Source organism: Chinchilla lanigera, unplaced genomic scaffold, assembly GCF_000276665.1.
Source record: "Chinchilla lanigera isolate Chin_1 unplaced genomic scaffold, ChiLan1.0 scaffold00052, whole genome shotgun sequence".
Classification (NCBI taxonomy): Eukaryota; Metazoa; Chordata; class Mammalia; order Rodentia; family Chinchillidae; genus Chinchilla; species Chinchilla lanigera.
This window is the reverse complement of record NW_004955453.1, coordinates 14,485,690-14,507,457: the sequence shown is the minus strand read 5'-3', so window position 1 is coordinate 14,507,457 and position 21,768 is coordinate 14,485,690. Positions and strand designations below refer to the sequence as shown.

At 39.8% G+C, this 21,768-nt stretch overlaps 1 long non-coding RNA gene across 1 annotated transcript in view; it reads left to right on the top strand.

The window, feature by feature from the left end:
• Positions 1–19,859, top strand: part of LOC102030036 — a 26,942-nt gene extending 7,083 nt beyond the window's left edge. The window contains exon 2 of the long non-coding RNA XR_262736.1: positions 19,496–19,859. This is a non-coding gene — a long non-coding RNA (uncharacterized LOC102030036). The remainder of the gene's footprint in view (positions 1–19,495) is intronic.
• The last annotated feature ends 1,909 nt before the right edge of the window (positions 19,860–21,768 follow it).

Here is a 21,768-nt window from a genome sequence, read left to right as displayed (position 1 = left end):
TTTCTTCCTTTCTTCCTTTCTTCCTTTCTTCCTTTCTTCCTTTCTTCCTTTCTTCCTCTCTTTCTTTCTCTTTCTTTCTGTTTTTGAGACAAGGTCTTGAGCTCACTTTGTAGCCCAGGCTGGCCTCGAACTTGCAACAACCCTCCTGCCTCAGCCACCCAAGTGCTGGCATTACAGGTGTGTGCCACCACACCCAGCTTAAATTTTATTTTGAACAGGGTCTCACTAAGTTGCCCAGTTGGGCTTTGAGCTCCAGCTTCCAGAGTAGCTGGGATTTGCCATTTCATAGGCCCAGAGATCAAACCCAGAGCCTCACAAATGCTAAGCAAGTGCTCTTATTGAGTTACAACTGCAGACTTTGATGGTGTCCTTAAAATACAAAAGTTTTTAACTGGGAAGAAGTCCAATTTGTCTGTTTTTTGTTGCTTGTGTGTTTGGGGTTCATCTAGTCCTCTCCCGCCTTGGTCCAGCTCAAATGTCACCAGGCATTCTTTTGATATACGCTCTCACAGAACCATGTCTGTGGGGTAGGACTGATGGTTTAGCATGCACGAAGCCCTAGTTGATCCCCAGCATTGCAAAAAGCAAAACAATTCTCCATCTTTGCAACTGAGACTTTTGGGTGACATTTACTTGGTAGTCTTGGCTTCCAGACTAAACTACAGGATACAGTAGGGTTCTGCTTAGCTTTTTGGCTTCCCATTGTGTCCCTGGCCCCTAGCACAGTGCCTACTCTGTGCTGCTGAATGAGTGGGTGCTGACTGGACCTTATGGGCCATTCTGTCTGTGAAACCCTCTTCACATGGTCTTGAGAACACTCATCTCCTGCTCCTCTTCCTTCTCTGGCTGTTTCTCCGTCCACTCTGCTGGTTTCTCTTCCTTGGTCCATCCCATAGGCACAAGCTCTCCTTTCCTCTTGCCCTTCATACTGTCTTTGCCACCACTTCCATTAATTGCCATTTATAAACTAATGATTCTCAAGTCTCTCTCCTAGCTGGATGGCTTTCCTAAATTGCATACCTGCACATTGAACTGCCTACTGTACACCTGTTAGAAGGGTCCACAGACTCCTAAGATGCCCATGACCTCATCTTCCCCTACCCACAACCCCAACCCTACTCATTATTCTTTTTCAACCTACTGTATAAACCTGAAGTCTGTGTATTACGTGTCTTAGCTCGCATTCCCCAGAAATACACCCTGAGTGAGGGTTAACATATTGGGAGTTCTCCCAGGGGAGAATGGAGGAAGTGAAGAAAGCTGGACAAGGGATGGGGGAAAAAAGTCAAGCAAGGCTGGGGTTTTAGACTAATCTCATGTGAGTACCTGAGCCTCATCCTTCAGGGGAGCACTTGGAGTTTGCCCCATCTCCTCTCCAATTGTCCAGAAGAGTTTGTAGAGCATTGGTAACATTTCTTCCTTTAAATGTTAATAGAAGGGGACCAAGAAAAGGAGGAAGGAGAAAAAGAAGGAAGGAGAAAGGGACATATAAAGAATTAAGACATGTTATGTACATGTGCCAACTCTCCATGGTGAATGTAATCATTATGACCTGTGAACAGGTGTTAATAAAAAATACAACAGAAAAAACATATCTCCCCAGCACCACAAAAAAAAAAAAAAAAAACAGATCTAGGAAAAACCATATTAAAAATAAAATAAATAAAAATGCAAAAAGTTGATGGAGTTCAATAGGGACAACATGTAGGTTTGAAACCTCCTTTGTGGGCAAGTTTTAGCTATACTTTTTGTTTGTTTTGAGACAGGTTCTCTGTTAATATTCTATTTTAATTCTATTATGATCAGAGAATATACTCTATATGACTTGGATAATTTGGTTTTACTCTCAAAATATGGTCCATTTTGGAAATTCTTCCATGTGCACTTGAAAAGGATGAGTATGCTACTGTTTTTGAGTGTTCTGTAAATGACAGGTCAGGTTGGGTGATAATTTTTATATCTTTGACAGCCTTGTGAGTTTCTGTTTACTTGTTCTGTCACTTATTGAGAGAGAGATATTTACAGTTCTGAATATCTCTAAATGTAATTGTGAGCATTTTTACTCTCCTTACAGTCCTATCAGTTTTTGTACTATGTGCCTTTAAAGTGGTTTAGATGCGCAAACATTGGGACTATTGTATTCTTTTTGATTGACCCCTTTATCATTATAAAATCATCTTGCCTTTTGTTACATCTTTCCTTATGTGTATTTTTTCTAATATTAACATTTCCACTCTCACTGGGCATGGTGGTACACACTTGTAATCCCAGCACTCAGGAGGCTGAGGCAGGAGGATTGCCATGAGTTCAAAGCTGTAACTCTCTGAGATACACAGAGAATTCAAGCCCAGTGTAAACTACATAGTGAGGCCCTGTCTCAAAACAAAACAAAGTACAAAACATTGCCACTCTACTTTTTCAGTGTTAGTGTGGTATTTTTTAACCTTTTACTTTTTAACTTATGTATTTATTTAAAGTATTTTTCTTTACAGCAACATAGTTGGGTCTTTTTAAAAAATTGAAATGGGTAAACTCTGCTGTTTAATTAAATTACACTTAAAGTAATTATTAAACTATAATTAGTTTTGTCATCACCTTGCTATTTGCTTGTGGTTTGTCCTGTTCGTTGTTCCCCTTTCCTCCCTTTCTGCCTTCTTTTGGGTACAGTACACATTTATTATTCTACTTTATTTCCTTCATTGGCTTATTAGCTACAACTATTTTGTCATTTCAGTGGTTGCTGTAGTATTCATCTGTATTATTCATCTTAAATATAGTATTCATCTAGTATATAGTATTCATCTTAAATTTATCACAACCTATGTCTTCAGATTCACTAATCATCATCATCATCATCATATTATTATTATTATTATTATTATTATTATTATTATTATTATTATTTTGTTTGTATTTTGAAACAGGGTCTCACTTTGTATTGTAGTCCAGGCTGGCCTCAAACTAACAGTGGTCCTCCTTCTTTAGCCTCCTGGGGTTACATGTGTGTACCACCATGCCTGGCTGTTTCCTTGGTTTTTAATCTTGCTCTCATTTAGTTCTTTTTGCTTAGCATGAAAATCCTGTATTCACAGTTCTCTAAACTAAACCTGTTATTCCAGACCTTTGTGCCTTTGCCTATGCTGTTCCTTCTGCCTGTTCTCAACCCCTGCCTCCCTTGTTTTCATGGCTAAGCCTTAGTCATCCTGAAGTTTCATCTCATGTTGACTCCTCTGAAAAGTTTTCTGGCACCCCACCTCCACCCTTGCATCGTAGGTAGTGTATCATACACTATTGTTACTGGATTCTGGGGTTCTGGGGTCTCCTGTTATAGAGGTTCTTTCTGTACTTAACAAAGAATTGGTCAAGACAAGTACAAAAGGCTTTTTTACATTTATTAACGGTATGAAAAGAAGCATGCTCTGCAGGGCAAATTTGGGCCAATTAAAGATAAGAAAAGAGATAGAACCTGCAAACCACAGTGTGGGCCACTCAAAAACCTGCTTGAGTTCTCACCAGAAGAAATGAAGATAGCACTCTCTGACTGGTTCCAAGTACCAGGCCTTGGGAAATGTTTCATGCAAGGGTCCTGCAAATCTGTGATGGACAGGTCACGCCCACTTCTCCAGCCAGTTAGCCACACCCTAGTCTCCTGCCTCACAATTGCTGTTTTCCGTTCTCAGCGTCAGACTTACAGAAGATCATTTAGGGATTCCTATACCTACTTTAGAACAGCAAGTTTAATGATTGAATGAATGAATGAATTTGAGAACTGAAAGTGGTTTGGGACCTGAGGTAAAACTTGTGATTAGACTGTAGAGGTGCTTTAATTCTAGAGGTGCTTCAATTCCCTGCCATCATGGCAACTCAGCACTCAGGTGTTGTTTTGATTCTCCTACTCCTGCTTCTAGCCAACCTTTTAACCTTTTCATTTTTGTTCACTGATTTTTCTTACTCGTGACGTCTGCTTGCTTGTGACCTCAAAACCTCTACAACCTGCTCTTTCTTTATGTGGTCACTCAGTTTCTCAATTTGTCATCACTTTACAGCTTTTTTTTTTGTGGCACTGGGAATTGAGCCCAGCATCTTTGTACATCTCCAGGGCTTCCTGGATTTTTTTTTTTTTTTTTTTTGAGACAAGGTCTTGCTAAGGTTGCCCAGGTTATACTCTAGTTTGCAATCTTGTCTTAACTTCCTTGACTACTAAGATTATAGGTGTGTGCCATTATGCTGGGCTTCAACTTCCAACTTCCATATCTCAATTTCAGCTGCACAAGAAAGCAAATCTGATTGGTTCAATTCAGACACAATCAACTCACTTGTGCAAAGTGCTTGTGCCAGGCTACCTCATAATCATCTTTTCAGCCATTCATTCATTTATGCACAAATCATTGGCCCACTTCCAGAATGTCTGTCTATTAGATGGTGCTCCATCTGTGTCTAATAGCTGTGAAGTGGAGGGAAAGCTCACAGCGTGGAGATCAATATTTAAGAAACTGTCTTAGGAAGGAGCTGTGGACTACTATGAATTTTAAGCCTTGGCCAGCTGGGTAGGGGGTATCATTCAGTTCTGCAAGGCTTTTGCAAGAAATGTTTGAAAATAATTCAAAACTGAAAGTCTGGGTGCTAAGGGATAGTTTATGTGACTTGTCAGTGAGCATGTTGCTTAAGATAGGAGTCCTGAAGGTGATATAGTTAATTTGGACATAGTAAAATGAAAACTAAATTGATTTGCATTCTGATCTGATGTATGATTATCCCACCTTTGCTGCAGGAACACCTACCAGAAGCCTGAGATTCCCCCTAGGAAATTCTGTCCCCTAAAACCATGAGCTATGTCATCTTGGTCTGGAAGGGATTCACAGGAAAGAAACTAAGAATTTTTTATTGTAAACCTGAATTAACATCCAGTTCATAGATTAGATAAACTGATCACTGAGTAACTGCTGAGCTTATCCTTGATGCTGAATAATGTTAGTAAAAATGGGGATTTGACACTGATACATTTTTTTCCTGTTAACAAACCCGGGTTCCTCTCACTCTTCTTTCCTTCTTTTTTCTTTTTTCTTTTTTTTTTTTTTTTTTTTTCTCCGGTACCGGGAACCGAACTCACGACCTTGCGCTTGCCAGGCAGGCGCTTTGCCGCTGAGCTAAATCCCCAGCCCCCCTTCTTTTTTCTTTTCTTTCTTTTTTCTTCCTTTCTTTTTCACAATGTTTCTCTTTTTAAAAGATTATGAATTGCAAAACAATTATGAAAGACATCATGTACACTTATGTGTATTTAATATATATGTGCAGTTTAAAGATTAATAGTCTAATGTTCTTACATGGGACTACTCATATTCTTATAACTCAAAGAAAGAAATGAAAATTACAAGGGTTTCATAGTTTCCTTATGGGCCTTTCCATAATTTTCCCTGCTCTGCAGAGAAAACCTCCAAGTCTTCTATTTTAGTTAATTTTTTTTGTCTTCTTTTTTTTTTAGATAGGATCTTGCTATTCAGTTCAGGCTGGCCTTGAGCTCACTTTGTAGCCCAGGCTGGTCTCAAACTTATAATGATCCTCCTGCCTCAGCCTCCCGAGTGCTGGGATTACAGGCGTGCGCCACCATGCCTGGCTTTAGTTATTTTCTTGACTTCTTTTTAATTTCTAACTTTTGGATTCATCTACACTGTATTATTTTGTTTCATAAAATTGAGTAGCATGTGTAAAACTGGATGAATAAGGAGAACATAGTAATTACATTAGTAAAGGCCCAAGGTGACAGGAGTCTGTGGATCAGAAGTGACTTTATTTTCCCTGGAAGTTTTTAGAGCAAGGTCACAGGTGAACCTGTGGGAAATAAGACTCATTTAAAGTGGGGCACCTGGTAGGAATAAGGTACAGCACATGGTTGCCACTTCACCCTGGCAAGGTGCTGATAAAGTAGGCTGTCAGGGATATGGTCAGGGAGAATAGTCTGCTCTGTATGTGAGACTCTGTCCCAGAGTCTCTTCTGGCTCTCAGGAATGGGTCAGAGCAAAAGATTTTTTGTGAGAGTGAAATAAATAACTTCAGATAGTCCAGTCAGGAGGGCAAGGCAAGAAGAATAGGAACATCAACACATGGTCAATGCAGCCTCTTGGGGACACTCCAGACTTCAGAGCCAACTAAATGTTTACCATCTACCAGAAGGGCTGTTGGGAGGAACTTCTCAGGAAGAAAAGATGAAAGGCCTTTAGTATCTGCGATGGCCGTGGTGATGTAACTGTTTACTCTGCAGCATGCATGGTGCTCGGTTATGCGCAGATTGTATCATTTAATCTTTGCAATAACCCAAAGAGGTGGTAATGTACTGTATATTTCAGAAAAGCTAGCAAAAGGATTTTTTATGTTTAAGTATGAAGCTTCTCCTAAAGCCTCATGTATTGAGGGCTTGATCCCCAGTGTAGGAACATTCAGAGGTGGGGCATAAAGAGAGAATTGGATCACGGAATAATCTATTGATGAGTTCATAGTTGAGTGGGCTGTTAGGAAATGGAGTCCCACTGGAGGAAGTAGGTCACTGTGGGTGTGCCTTTAAAGGGTACATCTGTTCCCAACCCCTTTCTCTTCTGTTCTTTCCTGCTGTTTCCTGGCTGCTGTGAGATAAGCAGATTTCTCCTGTCACCCTATCTGCCGTGATGTTGCTGCATTTTCACAAGGCCTAAAAGTAACAGAACTAGCTGGCCATTGACCAAAACTTCTGAAACCATGAGCCATAATAAATCTTTCTGTATCTCAATTGTCTTTTTCAGGTATTTGGCGACAGGGATAAAAAGCTGATTAACACAGGTTTGGGAAGTTTTTACCACAAAGAAATAATAAATGTTGGAAAAGGTAGATATTCTTACCCTGATATGAAAACTACACAATGTAAATGTGTCAAAGCATCATATGGTTACTTATCATTAGGCACAATTTTTTTATGGGTCAAAAAGTTTTAGAGGCAGATATTAAGATAATGCCCACTTTCCAAAAGAAGTGGAGCCTCTGAGAGGTGAAGTAATGGGCCCAAGGTCTCACAGTTGGTAAATTGAAGTCTGTGCTCTTAACTGGATGTTTTCCAGGGATAGAGTCCACATTATCTAGTGGACAGAGAGATAAACAGCTCGGCATAGGGGGTGAACTAATGAAAACACATTTGCGCCAGGGGGGTAATAATAAAAAACAGTGTTTACTGAATACTTATTAAGTGCCTGGAACCCTTCTAAGCACTTGCATATGCACTAGCGTGAGATAAAATAAATACCCTATGCCACATCAAGCAAGGAATAATTCCTGGCTGTACTGTAGAAGCTCTTTCCGGTCAGACACATCGATTCATTCAAAATGTACTAGGGAGTACCTGTTGTCTCCTGATCACCATTCTAGGCATTGAAGATACAGGACAGATTCTGGGCTAAAGAGAAAATCCAGAAACAAGGAAATAAAAAAGTATTTCAAAGTGTTTATATTTTTGATCCTATCTAATCTACCAGAAAAGGAAACAGATAAATACTGTCTGATTTTGCCACCAGGTACTACAAAATTGTGTCCTTGCCTGCTTTCCTTTCAGCATTCTTTTCTGTGAATGGTTGACAGACCAGGCACCAGGTACAGAGGCACTGACCCAAAGATGAAGGTGAAGCTTCCCTTCTTAGGGAATGCAGTACGAGAGAAGGACAGATAGGTAGATAATTATATTACCAGCGACTTGTGCTATGATTGAGGTGTGAACAAAATCCTGTGAGAGCAGTGAACAGTGACTCATTCTCTCTGGGGGCATCTGATGAAATTTAATGGAGGAGAAAGCACTTCAGTGGGGCCTGAGGAAGGACCAGGGTTTGGTCAGGTTGAAATGGGGAGAAACCACTTAGGGAGGGGTAGTTTGTGGACAGGATGACCAAGTTGTATATGCTAAGTTCTGAAATGGAACAGTCTGGCCCCTCCAACAATAGTGAAGGTGGAGGCATCCACAGAGAGTCAGAATTTGTTAAACAAGAGGATTGAGGCTTGGGTTGGTACCAGTTTACATGTAAGTTGATAAGTAACTCGCCTCCGTTTCTGAGAGCACCCAGACACCCACCATAGTTATTCCAATCTTTTTAAAAATCATTAAAAAGTAGAGAAACGCTGCCCTACAAATCTGGGGACAGAAGGATGTGAATTGGTACAACCCCTAAGGAAGGCCAATTGGCAGCTTCTATCATAATTACAAATACACATAGTTCATGGTCCAGCAAATTCACTTCTACAAATTTATCCTCAGATGAATGAATTTATGTGTGAAATAACTTATACAAGTAATCACATCATTGTAATAGCAAAAGATTGCAAGCTAAACATCAGGAACTTTTTGGCTAAATAACTTTTGATATTTCTTTAAAATAGAATATAAGGGATAAGATAACTCTCTCTGTTAGGAGTGATTTCCAGGATTTAAAAAAAAAAAAAAACTAACTAAAAAAAGCAGAAGGGCAGACCATTCACATGAAAGGGGAATGGAAAAAACTCAAGCCCTCTGTAGACTGTTCAAACTGCTGAATTGAAGAAACTTGGGCCATCTTATATGCAGACTCCTGGTGTTGCATGACAAGAATCTCATTTTTTCAGCCACCTGAAAAATCTGCGACTTGTAGCCGAAAGCATCCAGATACAAAGCTCTAAATTCTGGGATTGGCTCTGCGTCTGGACCCAGAATAATGTGGAAGAGGGAGTGTTGTGGTTTGGATCTGGAATGTCCCCTAAGGCCTCGTGCGCTCAGAGGCAGGGATTTGGGAAAGTGTTGGGTCACAGGGGCGCTATACTCTTCTGTGGGTTAATCCCCACGGATGAGTTCGGAGCTGGATGCGCTGTTGGGAGGTGAGGGCTGGTAGGAAGAGGCGGGATATTGCGGGTGTAACCCGAATGGTGTTACCTCCCTCGCTAGCTCCTCCCTTCTTGCTTTCTGCCCCACGATGGGAGTAGCCGTCCTCCAACCAGACCCTTCCGCCATGCTGTTTCTGCCTTGGAGGCAAACAGTGCTGGACTGTAAATATGAGCCCAAAATCAACCTCTCCCCCTTTAACTTGTGGGTGTCAGGTATGAGGTCTCAGCAATGCGAAAGTGACTAAGACAGGGATGGACTCTGACTGGCAGAAATTCTCCAGCTTGCCCAATATGAACTCTAGTGGGAGCCCTCTGCGCTTCCCTTAAGGATTCCGAGCTCTGAACTGCAGAGCAGCCAGCCATTCACGGCTGCAGCTTGCGGGGGATTCTGTGTATAGACGCCACTTGGCAGGATCCAACATTTCTGGCTTCTTTTTAATACAGCCTCATCGGAGAACAAGCTAAAAGCCTGGTTTAATCTATTTGCAGTTGGGGTAAGAGGGTCATACAGCCAGTGCTAGACCCAGCTCTTGTAGAGTGGATTCTCAGGATCCACTTTCTCCCGACAGCAGGGCCCAGATAATCTAGGCTGGCTTTATGACTGCAAAGCTGAGAGCTCTCTGGATCAAGCCATGTGGTGTCAGACCCTATCTACACAGCAGAAATTGCCCTGTTAGTATTATCCAATTTTAAGGATTCATTTGTCCATTCATTCAAGAGAAATCTGTTTATTTCCTGGCACTCTGTTAGGTGCTAGCAACACAAGGCGAGCAAAACCTTTATTGAGTTATAGTCTATTTAAAGGAGGGATGGCTCTTAACTAAGTAAGTATTAAAGAGGTATACAATTACAACTGATCTGAGGGTTCTAGAAGAAAGGTTCATGGAGGATAGGAGTGGTTGAGAAAACTCCCTATTTTAGAGTAGGAATCAGGGAAGGCCTGCCTGAAGAAATGACATTTGAGCTGATATCTGAAGAGTAAGAGGGAGTTAACTGGGTGCTGTGTGAGCAGAGGATTCTAGGCAGAATGTTGTGCAAAGGCCCTGGGGGCGGGGGAGAGCATAAAACATGCAGGAACTGAAAGAAAGCCAATGTGTTTGGAGAGCAGAGTGAGGGGCAGTGTGGTGAGGGGAGAAGCTGGAGCTAAGGCAAGGAGACCTGTGATACTATTGTCTGTGTGGAAGAAAACAGAGAGAAGTAGTGGTGTTTCTGATGTAATTGGGACCAGGATGTCAGAATAACCAACAAGTTGAGAAAGCTATTTCTCAACCACTAAGTTGAAAAAGCTGCAGAAACTGATTTGCCCTGATTCACTAGTGATTGAATGAGAGTAGCCCACTTGCAGTAAGATCTGAAGTAAGTGGACCACTGTAGCCTTGTGAGCTCTCAACACCAACTATCAGGACTCTTCCAGGACAGGGCCACACCGAAGAGAAACTTAGAGGAGGAGAATCAAAACTGAGGATGACAGGGACACCAAAGACAAAGACAAGGTCAGGAAGCAAATGGGAAGGGGAGCAAAGCTGTGAAAGCTCAGAAAGCAACTGTCATATTTTTATTACTACATGATGATAAAAGGGAGTTCTGTGATGTTAGAAGAGCTACCCAGAACCACACCTCCCTCTAAAAGTTCAGTAAAATTAATTTCATGTAGAAATAAGCAGCAGAAAGGTATTGAGACCAGATCACATATAGTTATTATAAAAGAATAAAAAGCAGAACAATAATACCCTCAGGCCACAGAAAGCATGCCGGAAAGACATACTCACAGATCAGGTGAAAACTGTGACCTGAACTGTTTGAAAAGATAAAAGGCATCAGGGGTAATGAAGACATGAAAGAGCAACATAAATCAGAGTTAGCAAAACAAATGTGGTGAGAGAAATCAGAAAGGAATTAAAATGAAAGGAAAAGTGAGTTCAAAAGAGAGGGTTAAATTGGGAGAATATTAAGAGTGAATTAATATAGCAGATAATGCCTCAAGAGAACTAGAAGGTGAAAAGGAGAATATTAAATATTGAAGTGAAATTTTTGAATGATAGAAAGAATTCAGAGAAAGAGATAAAATTACAAATATTGAAGATGTGCAAGTAAGAGCCACCACACAGTAAGTAGAAATATTTGAAAGAGGCAAAGGAGCAGAATGGTTTTTTTTTTTTTTTGGTTTTTTGGTTTTTTTTTTTGGTTTTTCTCCGGTACCGGGAACCGAACTCACGACCTTACGCTTGCCAGGCAGGCGCTTTGCCGCTGAGCTAAATCCCCAGCCCCAGAATGGGTTTTTTTTTTTTTTAAACTTCTTTTAAAAATAAAAGAAGGAAAACATATTAACAGACATCCATTTATAAAATAGCATAAGAACAATACAAACAATACAGAGTTACAGACAAAGTGGTCGGAAATTAACAATTGTTGTTGTATTACATATTGATATCTTCAAAGTGATTTCTCAGGAAAACAAATAGAGACATGCAAGATTGATCAAATAGGTAATCATTAACAGTTCCTTTCAGTAAAGTGATAGAAGTCAGTAGTACAACTATGTTAGCTATCCTGTTTATACATACATACATAATTTCCCCTTCTTTTGTTTCTCTTTTCTCTCACCCCAGTTGCTCTTTACTTTTAAGCATTTTCCTTTCACTTCACAATGTCTATCATACCTCCTAATTTTTATTCACTCTTTCAAGTTCTTACACTAGTGAGACAATACATTGCTTACATGTGGAGGTCTGGTTTATTTCACTTATGAGTATGGTCTCTAGTTGTGACCATTTACCTATAAAGGCCTCGAGTTTATCTTTCTTTATAGCTGAGTAATATTCCATTATATAAAAGTACCACAATTTTCTTATCCAGTCCTCAGTGGATGGACATTTGGGTTGCTTCCACAATTTAGCAATTACAAATTGTGCTGCTATGAACATGGGTGCACATATAATGCTGTGATATAATGTTTTCAGATCTTCTGGGAAAATACCCAGAAGGGGAATATCTGGGTTGAATAGGACCTCTAGACCTAGTTTGCTGAGGAATCTCCAAACTGATTTCCACAGCGGTTTCACCAGTCTGCATTCCCACTAGCAGAGGAGAAGAGTTCCTATTTCTCCACGGCCTCACCAGCATTTGTTATTGGTTGATTTCTTAACGATAGCCATTCTTACTGGGGTAAGATGAAATCTCAATGTTGTTTTAATTTGCATTTCTCGAATGACTAATGATGTTGAACATTTTCTCATGTATTTATTTGAAATTTGTATTTCTTTATCTGAGAAGTGTGTATTCATCTCAGCTGCCTATTTTTAGATTGGGTCTTTGAATTTGCAGGGGCTGATGTTTTTTAATTCTTCGTATGTTCTAGATAGAAGGTCTTTGTCCGAGGGACAGTCAGCTAAAATTTTTCCCCAATTTGTGGGTTTTCTTTTTACTCTGCTGGTGATTTCTTTAGATGTGCAGAAACTTTTCAGTAGGATGAGATCCCAGTTGCTGATTCTTTCAAGTGTTTCACGTCAATTTAGTTTTTGTTCATGAACTCTCTGCCTACCTCTATGTCTTCAAGATTTTTACTTACTTTCTCTTCCAATAGATTTAGTGTTTCTGTTTTAATATTGAGATCTGTGATCCATTTTGACTTAAGTTTGGTGCATGGTGATAGACTTGGGTCTATTTTCAGTTTTTGGCAGGTGGCAAGCCAAGTTTTCTAGCACCATTTATTAAAGAGGCTATCATTCTTCCAGTGAGTTTGTTTGGCCCCTTTATCAAAGATTAGGTGGCTGAATGTGTTTGTGGTTGTGGCTATGTCTTCCAGTCTGAGGAACAGAATGGATTCTATGGGGAGGCCCACCTGGTTAGGAACCTCAGACCACCCAGCAACAGGGAGCCAACCAAGGGCTCCCGCCCCCCAGCAGAATGAATGAATTTGCGCTGTGTCCTTCAGTGCAGTGGGTCTTCAAACAGCTGCAGTCCCCTCACTGCGACTTCCACTGTAAACTCACAGGAGATCCTGAACCAGAAGCATCCAGCTAAACCACTCCCAAATTCCTGATCCTACAGGCTACTAGACAAAATGTTTATCCTTTCAAGCCACCAAGTTTTGGAGTGATTTTTAAATGTGGCAGTAGATAACAAATATCATTAGCATCAGAGTAACTGGCTAGTTCAAATACCCCTGCTAAGTGCATCATTATATGTATATTTTATGGTGAATTTGTGTGCATTTCTGTTGGGTGTAGACCTTGGAGTGGAAATGCTGGGTCACAGAACATACATATTTCAGCTTTAGTGAATACTGCAAAAGAGTTCCACAGTGCATGAATTGATTTACACCCTCACTTGAAGTGTAAAAGAATTTCATTGCTCATGTTCTCACCAACACTTGATTTTTTTGCTGTGTTGGAGATTGAATCCAAAGTATTCATATCCGAAGTCCCAGCCCTTTTTAAATTTTTTTGTTTTGATACAGGGGCTCACTATGTCACTAAATTGCCCAGGCTGAGCTTGAAGTTGTCATCCTCCTACCTCAGCCTCCCAAAGCACTGGGATTACAGATATCTGCCACCATGCAGGCTGCTATTTTCTACCGCTTTTATTCTAGCTATTTTTATTGGTTGTAATATAATCTCATTGTAGTTTTCTTCAATTTATTTTATTTTATTTTATTTTTTGGTACTGGGGCTTGAAACCAGGGTCTCACACTTACTAGGCAATGCCCTAATATTGAGCTAAATTCCCAATCTTTCCTTCATTGTAGTTTTAATTTACATTTTTCCTGATGCTTAATGATGTTTACTATCCTTTTGCAAGCTTAATGGCCTTTTTTTGTTTGTTTGTTTGTTTTCCAGTACTGGGAATCGAACTCATGACCTCACACTTGCCAGGCAGGCGCAATGCTCTGAGCTAAATCCCCAGCCTCTTTAATGGCCATTTAGACATCTGCATCTATTGAACACCTGTTCAAGTCTTCTACTCATCTTAAAAGTTGAGTTGTTCTTTTTAGAACTGCTGAGTGGTGAGCTGGGGGTGTGGCTCAGTGGTAGAGCTCTTGCCTTGCATGCACAAGTCCCTAGGTTTGATATATAGCACACACACACACACCAAACAAACAAATAAATAACAACAACAACAAAACGTGCTGATTGATTTGATCTCTTTAGAATTCTAGAATTCTTGTTTATATTGTGGAGTGAGTCCTTTGGTAGGTGTATAGTGTTTCCTCTTTTCCTTTGGTTTTCCTTTAATTTGCTCAATTGTGACTTCAGATAAATAGAAGTTTTTAATTTTAGTGTAGTCCAGTGTATCAGTCATTATCCATAGCAATTGTACAACCTATTTAAGAAGTCTTTGCTTACCCCAAGTCATGAAAATATTTTCCTGTGCCATCTTCAAAAGCTTTACTCAGGGTGGGAGGGGTAGCTCTGTGGCAGAGTGTTTGCCTAGCAAGTACGAGGCACTGGGTTGGATTGGCAGCACTGCAAAAAACAAAAATGGAACAAAATAAGGCCAAACCCCCAGAAGTTTCATTCAGTCTATGATGTATACAGGATTGGTTTTTGTCAGTGAAAAATTTACAATTTTAGAGATTAAAAATTTATAATTATTCCTTTTATTGCAAAATATGAAATTAAGTTAGAAAATAATCCTTCCCTAGGGCATTGGAATAGTACCTTTATGGTAAGTGACCATAGAGTTTGGGCTCTCTTCCTCATCTGCTTATCTTTTCGCCACTAAATACTAAACAGTTTTAATTATTGTTTTTTATATCTGTCCTTCTTTTGTTTTTTGGGAGGGGTAGAGTCTCACTGCATTCTCCAGGTTGGTTTTGAAGTACTACCCTCCTCCCTCAGCCTGAGCAGGTGAGATTATAGGTGCTTCCTACCACAAGCATTTTGAGATTCATGAATCTTGATACCTTTTAGATAAGCCTTCAACTTTTTTCTTCAATATGCTCTTTGCTATTTTGGCTTTTTGATTTCCAGACAAATTTTAGAATCAGTCTGTTAATTTCCATGGAAACAGCTACAAAGATTTTAGCTGGGATTGTATTTAGTTTATTGATGACTTTGGGAAAAATTAACATTCTTGAGTCATAGAGTCCATTAATGTGTTTTTAACTACATCTGTTTAGGTTTTCTTTGGTTTTTCTCAGGATTATTTGCTAGTTTTGCATGAAGACTCTTGAATGTCAGGCTGGGTGTGGTGGTGCACACCTGTAATCCCAGCACTCTGGAGGTTGAGGCAGGAAGATCACTGCGAGTTCGAGACCAGCCTGGGCTACAAAGTGAGTTCAAGGCCAGCCTGAACTGCATAGCAAGACCCTCTCTCTCAAAAAAAAAAACAAAACTTGAATGTCTTTTACTAGATTTATTCCTAGGTATATAATTTTATGCTATATAAGTGATATCACTAAAATTTTAAATCCTAATTATTGTTGTTTGCATATAGAAATGTAGTAAAATTTAAAAATATTGACCCTTGTATTCAGTGATTACTGCTATTGTTCCTCATTTGTTAATTCTGGCTAGTATTTTTGCTTTCTTCATGTACAGTCATGTAGCCTTTGAGTAACGAACAATTTTATTTTCTCCTTTCCATGTTTATTCCTTCTTTTCTTTTTAACTCAGCTTTCCATTATAATGCTGAATAGAAGTAATGATAGTGACATTCTTGTCTTGGTCCTAACATCATGGGAAAATCTTAGTAGTTTACTATTATTATGATGCTTGATGTGGAGATGGCCCTGTGTGGTGTCTCAGCCTGAATGTGAGTGAGAAGAAGCAGCTGCACATGAGGGGAACTGGTCCGGGGTGTAAGAGCCTGAATGGGGTACAGAAGGCTTCCCCAGGTACAAGAGTCCAGTAGAGGGTATTAGGGACCAGGAAGATGGAGGAAGATATCATGTGGGCTTATGTGGCACAAAGTGTCAAATCCTATGTAAAGAGAGAACTTTCCCATTGGGGTGATCTGGTACAGGGTATCAGATCCCGAGTGGAATTAGAGGGATGTTTATGGGAGGTTTGGGGAGGAGGCAAGGTGGTGATGACAAGATTGGTAGCATATGAAGAAACTGATGCAGTGAGGAAATAGTTTCGGGGGAAAAAAGGAAGCCATGCTCGCTTTGTTGGAGAAAAATGTTAACCAATGTGGAAAAAAGATAAAACTAGGATGAATGTTGGAGGATTGGATTAGAATGAGAGGTTTTACAGAATTATATCCATTCTGTCAAAGGGGCATTAGAAATTAGCTCACAGGAGCTCTCACTGGCCAAATCTGGGACACTATGAGCATCAAAATAAAGGTAGAGGGCTAGGAATTTCGCTCAGCGGCACAGTGCCTGCCTGGCAAGTGTGAGGTCATGAGTTCAATTCCCGGTACTGGAAAAAAACAAAACAAAACAAAATGAACTGCAAAATAGAGGTAGAAACAGATTATTAAACATTGTATAAAATAGGAATCCATAAATTTATATGACATAAATAAATTAATTCAAAATTTTATGAGGAATGGAGTATTTACATAGTCTCAAAGGGGAAAAAAAAGACTACCTTACTGTTGACAAGCTAGCTGATGTTGGGGTCTGGATTGGTTCCTGAAACTGGAAAAGGGCCTTAATGGCATAGCGGACGAAATTTGAATAAGTGTATACTAAGTGTATATGCAGGTAAGTATATATTTAGTAGTAATGTATGAACATTAATTTCCTGACTTCGAATGGGTGCATTGTGGGTATAGAAGAAAGTCCTTGCAATTGACTGAATGCTTATGTCCCTCCCTACAATCCACATGTGTAAATCTTAATCCTCAGGTCCGTTGTATGAGGAGGCTTTAGGAGGTGGATGGGTCACTGGGTTGGAGTTCTCATGAACAGGATTAGTGCCCTTGCCAAATAAGAGTTAGATAATAGAAAATAAGGAGATAGATCTTTTGCAAATGGGAAGGGAACTGAGAGATGGAAGGAGGAGGGAGGAAGGAGATGAAAAAGAACTGAGATGTGTCATGTACATGTACCAGCTCGCTATGAAGAATGTGATTATCATGTGCTGCACATATGTACTAATAAAACTTAAAATTGGAAAAAAAAGGATTAGTGCCCTATAAGAGAGGTCCCAAAGAGCTCCTTTGTCCTTTCAGCCATGTGAAGTGACAGGGAAGCTATCTAAGAGAAGCCCTCACCAGACTTGAGACCTTCCAGAACCGTGAGACTTCTCAGTCTCCAGAACAATGAGAAATAAGTTTCCACTGTTTATAAACCATCCAGTTTCTGATATTTTGTTACAGTAGCCTAAATACACTAAGACAGACCTAGGAAATGCACACTAAAGTATTTGTGGGTTATGGGGCATCATGTTGGTAATTTATCCTCAAATAATTCAAGCAAGACATTTTCCATACAATAACATAAATTAATAAGCAAAATAAAGGAAACTAATTAGTCTGGAGTGTGGGTACATAGAGCAGGCAGGGCAACCCCTATTCCAGGAGGAATGAAGTCTTCCTCAGAATGACACCTTCGTTTGTTGTAATGGTGGAAACAAAGTGTGAATTCCTTGAGGGTGGGACCTGTTTCTTATTCAAAAGAGCAAAACTTGGTTCTGTGGAACCTGAAGGTCATGCAGTCTTGACGGCCCGTCTTAAAAAAGAAGTATACTCTTCTGCTTTTTCCACCATTGTGGCTAACATACTTTTCTCTGATCCTTGCCATGTCTTCTCTCAAGACTTTCAGTATCAAACTGTTTCCATCTAACAAACAAATGCAAAAATGTCTCACTCCTCAATGGGTTCATCTGAAAACCAGTAACAAAATCAAGTACAACTCCAAGAGGAGACACTAGAGGAAGACCAAGGTGCGACTATAAAGAATTGTACACGAGGGCAGCACATTTACTCTGTGTAAAGGTCATGAGATGGCATACATTTATTCTGTATCAAGGTCACAATTATCTAACCATATTAAGCTGAAAATGTCAATGCTGTCTTTTGGACATGTTTAGTTGGGAATCTGGTTTTTCTTTTTCTCTGTTTTTTAATCTAGTGAATTGGTTCAGTAATGAATGTATGCAATCTTTTTTTTATTTTAAAAATAAAAGCAGGAAAACATTAACAGACAGACCTTTTACAAAATAGCAAAAGACCAGTACAGACAATACTGAGTTACAAACAAAGTGGTAGGAAATTAACAATGCTTGTTGTGTTACATATTGATATCTTCAAAGTGGTTTCTTATGAAAACAAATAGAGACGTGCAATACTGATCAATCAAGGAATGAAATCTTTTTTAAAAAGAGATTATAAATGCAGGTGTGGTGGTGCATGCCTGTAATCCCAGTACTTGGAGGCTGAGGCAGGAGGATCACTGTGAGTTCAAGGCCCGCCTGAACTACACAGCAAGACCCTGTCTCATAAATAAATAAATAAATGAGATTATAAAGTTGTAAGTATAATACTAGGCAGAAAAGTGAATATTTACTTAGAATGAGAAAAGTAATCTAATTCCAGCACTCTGGAGGCTGAGGCAGAAAGATCAAGGCCAGTTTGGGCTACATAGTGAGATCCTATCTCAAAAGAAAGGAGAAGAAATGAGAGAAAATAAATCACAAGAAGTTATAAATTCTTTTTAAAAAACCCCACACATATCACAAAATATAGAAAAAGCTTTTTTTTCAGTACTGGGGATTGAATCTAAGAGAGCTGAGCTACATCTGCAGCCCTATTTCTATTTTGTATTTTGAGGCAATCTCACTAAGTTTCCCAGCCTGGCCTCAGACACTAAAATCTCCTGCTTTAGCCTCATGAGTAACTGGTATTAAGGGTGACATAGTCTTTTTTTTTTTTTTTTAATCAGTTAACTTCTTGGTACATCCCTCTATAATACTTTTTTTTTGTCTTTTTGAGACAGGGTCTTGCTATGCAGTTCAGGCTGGCCTTGAGCTCATTTTGTAGCTCAGGCTGGTCTCAAACTTGCAACAATTCTCCTGCCTCAGTGTCCTGAGTGCTGGGATTACAGGCGTGCACCACCACGCCTGGCTATAATACTTTTTAAAAAACATATTCTTGGCTGTATCTCCTGCAATCACCTCTCCCTATGACAATAATTTTATAATTATCAGTATCCTATTCTTTTTCTTTTTTTTTTGGTACCAGGAATTGAACTCATGACCTCACGCTTGCCAGGCAGGCGCTTGTGCCACTGAACTATATCCCTGGCCCCTAATTATCAGTATCTAAGATAATTCAGTTTGTCCTGTAGGATGAGTGATCAAAATAGATATGTATTTTTTAATACTGAGGATTGAACCCAGAGCCTTTACACTGAGCTACATCCCTGGACCTTTTTATTTTTTATTTTGAGACAGGGTCTTGGTAAGTCCTTAAATTGCCTACCTGCGCTTGAACTTGCAATCTTCCTGCCTCAGCCTCCTGGAGTCCTGGGATTATAGGTGTATACCATCATGCCCAGCTCTTTTGTTTTTTTCTTTCCCTTTCCGTATCTTTAAAAATTTGTTTGGGCTTCAAAACTTGTTGATAATGTAATGTAAAAATTTAAGATTGTTACTAATTTGGAAACACTGCTAAATTTCTTTCAAATATGAGTTGCACGTTTTCAGAATATAACCAAATATGCATTTTTTCCTAACAGATAAGTCCCATTTTTGTGTCAATGAGAACTGGATTCTCCATTTACAAATTTCATGTGCCTGAAGATTGGAAAGATCCTTCACAGATGGGCTTCTGGCTCATACACTTCTGGTTGGGTGCTATAGGACACAGCCATTCTGTGACACAACCTCAGATCTTACATGCTGCATGATGCCTGCCAGTTGGCAAAGTGAGTGCGTACTAGTTGTATTCCTGGAAGACTCTCTCAAACAACAATCAATTACACATAGAAATACCTGCTGATTACACAACAGGTGCCCCCTGCATGGATTGAGTGGTGCCTGCCAAACAGATACATCTATGTCCTAACCTGGGGATACAATAAATATGACTGTATGTGGTCACAAGGTCTTTGCAGATGTGATTAAGTATCCTGAGATAAGGTCAGCTTGGATTTGTAGCAGGCCCTAAATCCAGTGACAAGCATCCTTATAAGAAAAAGGCAGATGAAGAATTGAGGCCCAGAGGAGCAGGTGTGGTAAAGACAAAGGCAGAGGTTGGTGTGGTCCAGTCACAAGCCTGAGAATGCCAAGGATTGCTACAGCTCCTGGAAGCTGGCAGAGAGCATGCAACAGCTTCTCCATCAGAGCCTCCAGTAGGAACCAGCACTGCCAACACTGGGATTCTGGACCATGAGAGGGAAATTTCTGTTGTTTGAAACCACCAAGACTGTGGTAATTTGTTATAGCAGTCCATGGAAACTAATACACCACGCTATGCCCTAATTAAATACTTGATATCCCAAATGTAGCTTGATCCGGGAAGTGGCTGTAGCATTTCAACACCCTCTAGCATAGGAGAATGTGTGACAGAGGGAACACTTGAGTGGAGACTGCAGTCTTAAGCAATTTGGGATAAAATATTGTTTTTTCAATAGCCCTCTGAACACATTAACAGGGCCCTGGCCAAGACCTCAGAAGGGGTCTGGCCAGGGGAGTCCTTAAGGCTTAGATTTCATAGTTTTTGCAGAAGAGTTTTGTGTAGGCATCAGAGGTACTACAAAGGCAAGCTCAGGAGCCAGACAGCCAGGGTTCAAATCCCAATTTCATAACTACCCAGTTGTTGACTTCAGACAAGTTACTCATTCTTTCTGTGACCCAATGTCTTCCTCTGTAAGAGATAAATAATAATAGCAATATCCACCTCATAGGGTTGTTGACCTGACATGATACATATGAAGCACATGATACATTTAACACAGAAGAATACATGCTCCATGCTAAATATGCAATATACTTTAGCCATTTTGTGGTTTATTAGGCAAGTCACTGTCCAGAAATGGAGGCATAAAGACAAATAAGAACTCATCTTTGTCTTCAAGAAGGTTACCATGTATGGAGAAAATAAATGTGTAAAATGATTATAATACTTCACATGCTATGGGTGGAGGCTAAGTGCTTGGATGTTATGGGGATACAGGAGGATTCTCAATCTAGTTCGGTGGGAATGGAGAACATACAAGGAAGGTTTCCTATAGAGGGTGACATCTGAGTTGAGTGTGTCAATGTTTGCCTGGCAAGGTGATTATTGAGCTATTAATTTTTATCACATTTTCTTGAATTCATTCATTGATTCATATATTTGTGGAATGCCCATGGCTTGCCAGATATTGTTCTAGGTGTTCAAGATAAAATAGAAAGCAAACATCATTAAGCTCTGATCTTACTTTTTTTTTCTTTTGGGTACTGGGAATCAAACTCTGGACCTTGTGCTTGCCAGGCAGGTGCTGTACCACTGAGTTAAATCCCCAGTAGATCTTACTTATCTTGAAATAGGTTTTAAGAAACAAGTTGGGCCAGAAGTGGTGGTGCACACCTGTAATCTCACCAATGTGAGAGGCTGAGGCAGGAAGATCATAAGATCAAGCCCAGCCTGTGCAGCTTAGCAAGATCCTGTCTCAAAATAGAAAAAAAGTGGTGGAGGACTGGGGATGTAGCTCACTGGGAAGGCACTGGGTTCAATCCCCAGGATCTAAAACAAAAAACAGGGAGAGAGAGAGAGACACACACACACACACACACACACACACACACACACACACACAGAGAGAGAGAGAGAGAGAGAGAGAGAGAGAGAGAGAGAGAGAGAGAGAAGTTGGATACAGTGATAGATACGTGATAAAAGAAATATAATAAAAATATAATAAAAGGCTAATTATACATCAGGTGGGAAATATAAGGGTTTTCTCAATATAATGCTTTTTTTTTTTTCTCAGTATAATTCTTTCAACTTTTCTGTATATTGGAAACATTT